Source organism: Anopheles maculipalpis (genome assembly GCF_943734695.1).
Source record: "Anopheles maculipalpis chromosome X unlocalized genomic scaffold, idAnoMacuDA_375_x X_unloc_98, whole genome shotgun sequence".
NCBI classification, from domain to species: domain Eukaryota; kingdom Metazoa; phylum Arthropoda; class Insecta; order Diptera; family Culicidae; genus Anopheles; species Anopheles maculipalpis.
In genome coordinates, this window is record NW_026060566.1 from 7,501 (window position 1) to 15,000 (window position 7,500).

Consider the following 7,500-nt stretch of genomic DNA (forward strand, 5'->3'; position numbering starts at 1 on the left):
GCTTCAAAGCCCTTCGTACTCTCATTGCGCCCCTTTTAATCAACGTGCCGCTGTTTCTGCCTCCGTTGCCGCGGCTGCTTCAGCGGCAGAGAGGCCACCTGGTCGATTGCTGATATGCTGCTCTGGAGCTGCTGACGGAGAATCGTCCTCTTCGTCGCTGGACGAATCCGCGCCCTCGCCGTACAGCCATGCCAGGGAGGCCACAGTCCTTCGCCTCTCCCTGAATCTCGCGACTCGCTCGCGAATGGCTGCCCGGCGCGCAGCTGTTGTCGGCGATGGAGGTGGTGTTGGGGGCCGCCCACCTCGCTGTAACTCCCTCGCTCTCGCCCGTGCCGCGTTCCTCGCAACGTTCCGGCGCTGGTTACGAGCGACGGCCACCGAGTTGTCAGGGAGGTGTGCGGCTGACGGCTGACCCTGCGCAGCCAACAGCTCCCTTTCCGCGTTCCAACCATCCTGGAGCTCGTCTGTGACGCCGGCGACGAACTCACAGATGCTGCTCCAACGTTCCGGGCTCTCGAGCAGAGCGGCAACGAGACCTTCGGGGGTGATCTCGCTCGTACTACCCGTCTCGAGCAGCCTTCCGCGTTCAGTGGCGAACCTGGGGCAGCTGAAAACGGCGTGTTCCGCCGTCTCAGCGACGCCAGGACATCTGGGGCAGTCCGGGGACGACGTGAAGCCCATCCGGCACAGGTAGTCACGGAAAAAACCGTGACCGGACAAAACCTGCGCCAACTGGAACGTCACGTCTCCGTGTTTCCGTGACTGCCATGTCCTCACGTCAGGTATCACTCGATACGTCCACCGAGTGAACCGACTGGCGTCCTCTCTAGCAGCATCCGCGTCCCACTGCTGCTGCCACTGCCCGTAGGTACGGTCGCGCTCCATGCTCTTTACACTCGCTCTCGAGTGTTCGTTCGCAGGATCCTGCAGACGATGATGCACCCTGCTGTCCTCCTCGATCAGCAGGCGTATCGGGATGAGACCGGCCAGCAGCACGGCCGTCTCTCCCCTCACCGTCCGGAAAGCCCGACACACCCGAATGGCCGTCGTCCTCTGCACACGCTGCACCAGTCTGTGACACTGTTGCAGCTGCAATCCCTCCGACCATACTGGGGCCCCGTAGCGAAGGATGGAGTCCGCAACGGCCGCCAGTAGTCGGGCACGTGACGATTTCGGGCCACTGTGGTTCGGCATGAGGCGCGTGATGGCTTCCGCAACCCTCATGGCCTTCGCTGCAACCTGCTGAACGTGCGGCAACCATGACAGGTGGTCGTGCAACCAAACTCCAAGATAGCGGATGGAGCGCTGGGATTGCACGACCACTCCCCCGATGTTGATGCTGACGACCGGATGACGCTTCAGGGTGGAGATGAGCGTCATTTCCGTCTTCTCCGGAGCCAACGAAAGACGGTTTTGGTCCAGCCAGGTCGTGATCGCCGCGATGGCGCGTTCAGCAGTTGAGGAAGCGGCTTGGGGTGTCGTTGCGGGGACCAAGACTACAAGGTCATCGGCGTAGCCAATAACCTCGGCCCCCTCAGGCAACTGGACACCCAGGACCCCGTCGTACAGCACGTTCCACAGCGTGGGTCCCAATATGGAACCCTGTGGAACTCCCGCGCTGATGCTGCGCTCGACGGGGCCTTCGCTGGTGTCGATAACCAGTCGCCGATCCTCGAAGTAGCTTTTCAGCATCCTCTGCAGCGACGACGGTACCCCCTTGTCCCTCAACGCGCTGGCGATGGCCTGCCAAGGCGCGGAGTTGAACGCGTTGCGGATGTCCAGGGCAACCACCATCAGGCAGCGCTTGTCTCGGGCATTGGTACGGTGAAAGGACATGGCCTTCCTGCCCGCTTCGACAACGCGCTGGATCGCACTGATGGTGGATCTGCCCCGCCGGAATCCGTACTGTTCGTCCGACAATCGTTCCGCATCTGGTTCCTCCAGGAACTCGTTCAGCCGGTTAAGGATTAGGCGCTCCAATACCTTGCCGAGTGCATCAAGCATGCACAGCGGCCGGTAGGAGGAGCTTTCCCCGGGAGGTTTGCCAGGCTTTGGCAGCAGCACCAAGCGCTGCCTCTTCCAGGGCGCTGGAAACGCACCCCGGTCCAGGCAGTCCTGATACAAACGGACGAAAACCTCCGGGTACTTCCTAATTGCCGTCTTAACCGCAGCATTGGGAATACCGTCCAATCCAGGCGCTTTCCTGTTCGCCATTGATCCCACGATGCTAAGCAGCTCGTCCGCAGTAACAGGGGTCAGCGATGTCCTCTGCTCCTCGGTGTCCGCACTCGGCAATTCGGAGTCCGGCCAGACAACAGGCGGATGAGTTGGAAACAGATCGTTGACAATCTGTTCCAGTACGGCACGGTCTGTCTCCGGTGGCACAAAGCTGCCACGAAGGCGAGACATTACCACCCGGTAACCGGCCCCAAACTCATTGGTCTCCGCCTGTTGTATCAGCTCATCAAGCTGTGCACGCTTGCTGGCCCGGACAGCCTTCTCCACCGCTCTCCTCGCCGACCGATGATGTGCGGCCACGGCGCTGCGCTCCTGCAGATCGGTCGTACGAAGCATTCTCTCGTGCACAGCCGCACACTCCTCCCGAAGACGCAGAATCTCCGGGGTCCACCAGAAGAGGTCGCGATGGGGGTCACGATGTGACACGGTGACGCGCTCCATCGTGTCATCGCATGCATCGAACATGGCGGCGACCATCCCCTCCTGGCTCACGGCTCGTTCCGGGAATCCGGCCGTCTGGAGTGCGGCTGTGAATGCCTCGACCGAAAACTGCGTCGTCTTCCATCTACGGCCAGCGTGCCGGAAAGTGGTGGACGACGTTGAGGACCCCTGTCCCCGCTGACGATGATGCTGCTGCTGCTGCTGCTGTTGCTGCTGCTGCTGCTGCTGTTGCTGCTGCTGCTGCTGCTGCTGCTGCTGCTGCTGCTGCTGCTGCTGCTGGTGCTGGTGCTGGTGCTGCTGCTGTTGTCGCTACAGGGATAACTGGCTTGTGGTCGCCAAGCGTTCATAGCGACGTGACTTTTTGATCCTTCGATGTCGGCTCTTCCTATCATTGTGAAGCAAAATTCCCAAAGCGTAGGATTGTTCACCCTTTCAAGGGAACGTGAGCTGGGTTTAGACCGTCGTGAGACAGGTTAGTTTTACCCTACTGGTGTGTGCATTTGTGCTATCTTAACGGAATTCCTGTGCAGTACGAGAGGAACCACAGGTACGGACCACTGGCTCAATACTAGTTCGACCGGACTTTGGTATGACGCTACGTCCGCTGGATTATGCCTGAACGCCTCTAAGGTCGTAACCAATCCGAGCTGATAGCGCTTCAAACCCCCATAGGCAATCGTAAGCTAGCGGGCCTAACAACCCTCCGAGATACGCTGGCGCTGCCTCGCAGCCTGGCGCCTCATCCCCGCTTCTAGACTTGGCCGCATCGCGCAGGGTCGCACCGCACGTGTTAGTACCTGACCATAGGGAACACTGGTGGCAGCTGACCTCGCCGACCGTGGACTTGACTAGTTTCGATGCCTACCGACCGCCCGCAAACGACGGGACTTCAGGCTGGGAGCTGCGAGTTGTAGAGATGCGTTCGCATCGATCCTCTCAGGCGACCCATGCTTGGTGGTGTATTCGTGTGTACTGTCGCACCTTTCCGGGTGTGTTCAGTATGCACGATGAATGAGTTGGAAAACGAAAGACAGAGAGAGAATTGAAATGTTACTGAGCATATAAGCGAAGAGTGTGTGGGTTCATAAGAATGTTGATCATATGCAGTTGATACCGGTACGGGTCCGTCATTACTCCTCCACGGAGTGATGATCGGTTTGCTTGAAGGGGGCAATACGCATCGTTGACTTACCTACGGGTAACCCGCTTACGAGTGGGTCGATTGCTGTCGGGGCAAGCAATCGGGTTAGCGCCGTATCCGGATATAGAGAGTAGTATGGGGTGATAATGATTAACATGTCGAGTGATGGCTGCACCTCCTAGTGGAAAGTTCAAACGTGAAGGTTGCTTCGGTACGGGGTACTAGGTACCTCTTAGAGGAGCAATGGAGTATGGAGTCCAAATTGAATGTTTGGACTTCAAAAATTTCTCTAAGTCCGCTACATAAATCCCTCACCCATAAGCTCACAAAATACATGCAATTGCATTAAAAATTTTGATAACCTAACAAGAGATGAAGGCAAGTCGAATTGGTTGGTCCAAAACCAAATATATCACTAAGTTCGGGACTTGGGTGCAAACCGAAAGTTAAAATGATGTCCCTGAACATGCATATAAGTTCGAGTATTGATATTATAAACCTAACAAGAGATGAAGGCAAGTCGAATTGGTTGGTCCAAAACCAAAAATATCACTAAGTTCGGGACTTGGGTACAAACCGAAAGTTAATATGATGTCCCTGAACATGCATATAAGTTCGAGTATTGATATTATAAACCTAACAAGAGATGAAGGCAAGTCGAATTGGTTGGTCCAAAACCAAAAATATCACTAAGTTCGGGACTTGGGTACAAACCGAAAGTTAATATGATGTCCCTGAACATGCATATAAGTTCGAGTATTGATATTATAAACCTAACAAGAGATGAAGGCAAGTCGATTTGGTTGGTGAGAAACCAAAAATATCACTAAGTTCGGGACTTGGGTGCAAACCGAAAGTTAAAATGATGTCCCTGAACATGCATATAAGTTCGAGTATTGATATTATAAACCTAACAAGAGATGAAGGCAAGTCGAATTGGTTGGTCCAAAACCAAAAATATCACTAAGTTCGGGACTTGGGTACAAACCGAAAGTTAATATGATGTCCCTGAACATGCATATAAGTTCGAGTATTGATATTATAAACCTAACAAGAGATGAAGGCAAGTCGATTTGGTTGGTGAGAAACCAAAAATATCACTAAGTTCGGGACTTGGGTGCAAACCGAAAGTTAAAATGATGTCCCTGAACATGCATATAAGTTCGAGTATTGATATTATAAACCTAACAAGAGATGAAGGCAAGTCGAATTGGTTGGTCCAAAACCAAAAATATCACTAAGTTCGGGACTTGGGTACAAACCGAAAGTTAATATGATGTCCCTGAACATGCATATAAGTTCGAGTATTGATATTATAAACCTAACAAGAGATGAAGGCAAGTCGATTTGGTTGGTGAGAAACCAAAAATATCACTAAGTTCGGGACTTGGGTACAAACCGAAAGTTAATATGATGTCCCTGAACATGCATATAAGTTCGAGTATTGATATTATAAACCTAACAAGAGATGAAGGCAAGTCGAATTGGTTGGTAAGAAACCAAAAATATCTCTAAGTTCGGGACTTGTGCGCAAACCGAAAGTGAATATGATGTCCCTGAACATGCATATAAGTTCGAGTATTGATATTATAAACCTAACAAGAGATGAAGGCAAGTCGAATTGGTTGGTCCAAAACCAAAAATATCTCTAAGTTCGGGACTTGGGTACAAACCGAAAGTTAAAATGATGTCCCTGAACATGCATATAAGTTCGAGTATTGATATTATAAACCTAACAAGAGATGAAGGCAAGTCGAATTGGTTGGTCCGAAACCAAAAATATCACTAAGTTCGGGACTTGGGTGCAAACCGAAAGTTAAAATGATGTCCCTGAACATGCATATAAGTTCGAGTATTGATATTATAAACCTAACAAGAGATGAAGGCAAGTCGAATTGGTTGGTAAGAAACCAAAAATATCACTGAGTTCGGGACTTGTGCGCAAACCAAAAGTTAATATGATGTCCCTGAACATGCATATAAGTTCGAGCATTGATATTATAAACCTAACAAGAGATGAAGGCAAGTCGATTTGGTTGGTGAGAAACCAAAAATATCACTAAGTTCGGGACTTGGGTACAAACCGAAAGTTAAAATGATGTCCCTGAACATGCATATAAGTTCGAGTATTGATATTATAAACCTAACAAGAGATGAAGGCAAGTCGAATTGGTTGGTAAGAAACCAAAAATATCACTAAGTTCGGGACTTGGGTACAAACCGAAAGTTAAAATGATGTCCCTGAACATGCATATAAGTTCGAGTATTGATATTATAAACCTAACAAGAGATGAAGGCAAGTCGAATTGGTTGGTCCGAAACCAAAAATATCTCTAAGTACGGGACTTGGGCACAAACCAAAACTATATACCAAGTGCCTGAAATGTCTATAAACCACACGAAGAACTCTTCACACACAGGTGCGCCTCATAACCTGGTTCAATGTATAAGACATTGGTTTCGGGGGATTTATTGAGAAGAAAATTTTTTTCTCTAACTTTGAGTAAAACTGTCTCAGAATACATATTTAACCACGAAAAGTGAACACCGACAGTAAATAGCAAAAGTCAACCGACCATCAAAGTTGTATGGCGGTGTAGGAGAAGAAAATCCAAGGTCGTTTAATTTAGGGACGTAAGACACGAAATCAAAATTTTGGTATAAAATCTAAAATAATCATCAGACAGTGGTCATCCAAGGCATATAAGAGTCGTCTAACGATGCTGAATGCAATAAGCAATAGCGACTTTTTAAAGATTTTTTTGGATTTTTGTCAAAATGTACCCTTCACAACTTGGTACAAGTCATAGGACATGGGTACCGGTATGACCGACGGAAGATTTTTGGACAAAAAATTTTTTTGCTCTAACTTTGAGTAAAACGGTCTCAGGATGCATTCTTAATCATGAAAAGTGATCTCCGACGGTAAATAGCAAAAGTCACCCGACCATCAAAGTTGCATGGCGGTGCAGGAGACGAAAATCCAAGGTCGTCTAATGTAGGGACGTAAGACACGAAATCAAAATTTTGGCATAAAAGCTAAAATAATCATCAGACAGTGGTCATCCAAGGCATATAAGAGTCGTCTAACGATGCTGAATGCAATAAGCAATAGCGACTTTTTAATGATTTTTTTGGATTTTTGTCAAAATGTACCCTTCACAACTTGGTACAAGTCATAGGACATGGGTACCGGTATGACCGACGGAAGATTTTTGGACAAAAAATTTTTTTGCTCTAACTTTGAGTAAAACGGTCTCAGGATGCATTATTAATCATGAAAAGTGATCTCCGACAGTAAATAGCAAAAGTCAACCGACCATCAAAGTTGTATGGCGGTGTAGGAGAAGAAAATCCAAGGTCGTTTAATTTAGGGACGTAAGACACGAAATCAAAATTTTGGCATAAAATCTAAAATAATCATCAGACAGTGGTCATCCAAGGCATATAAGAGTCGTCTAACGATGCTGAATGCAATAAGCAATAGCGACTTTTTAAAGATTTTTTTGGATTTTTGTCAAAATGTACCCTTCACAACTTGGTACAAGTCATAGGACATGGGTACCGGTATGACCGACGGAAGATTTTTGGACAAAAAATTTTTTTGCTCTAACTTTGAGTAAAACGGTCTCAGGATGCATTATTAATCATGAAAAGTGATCTCCGACAGTAAATAGTGA

The 7,500-nt window shown here is 49.1% G+C and overlaps 1 pseudogene; it reads left to right on the forward strand.

Moving 5' to 3' along the window:
* LOC126567076 (large subunit ribosomal RNA) overlaps positions 1–3,642 on the forward strand; it is a 7,389-nt pseudogene extending 3,747 nt beyond the window's left edge.
* The last annotated feature ends 3,858 nt before the right edge of the window (positions 3,643–7,500 follow it).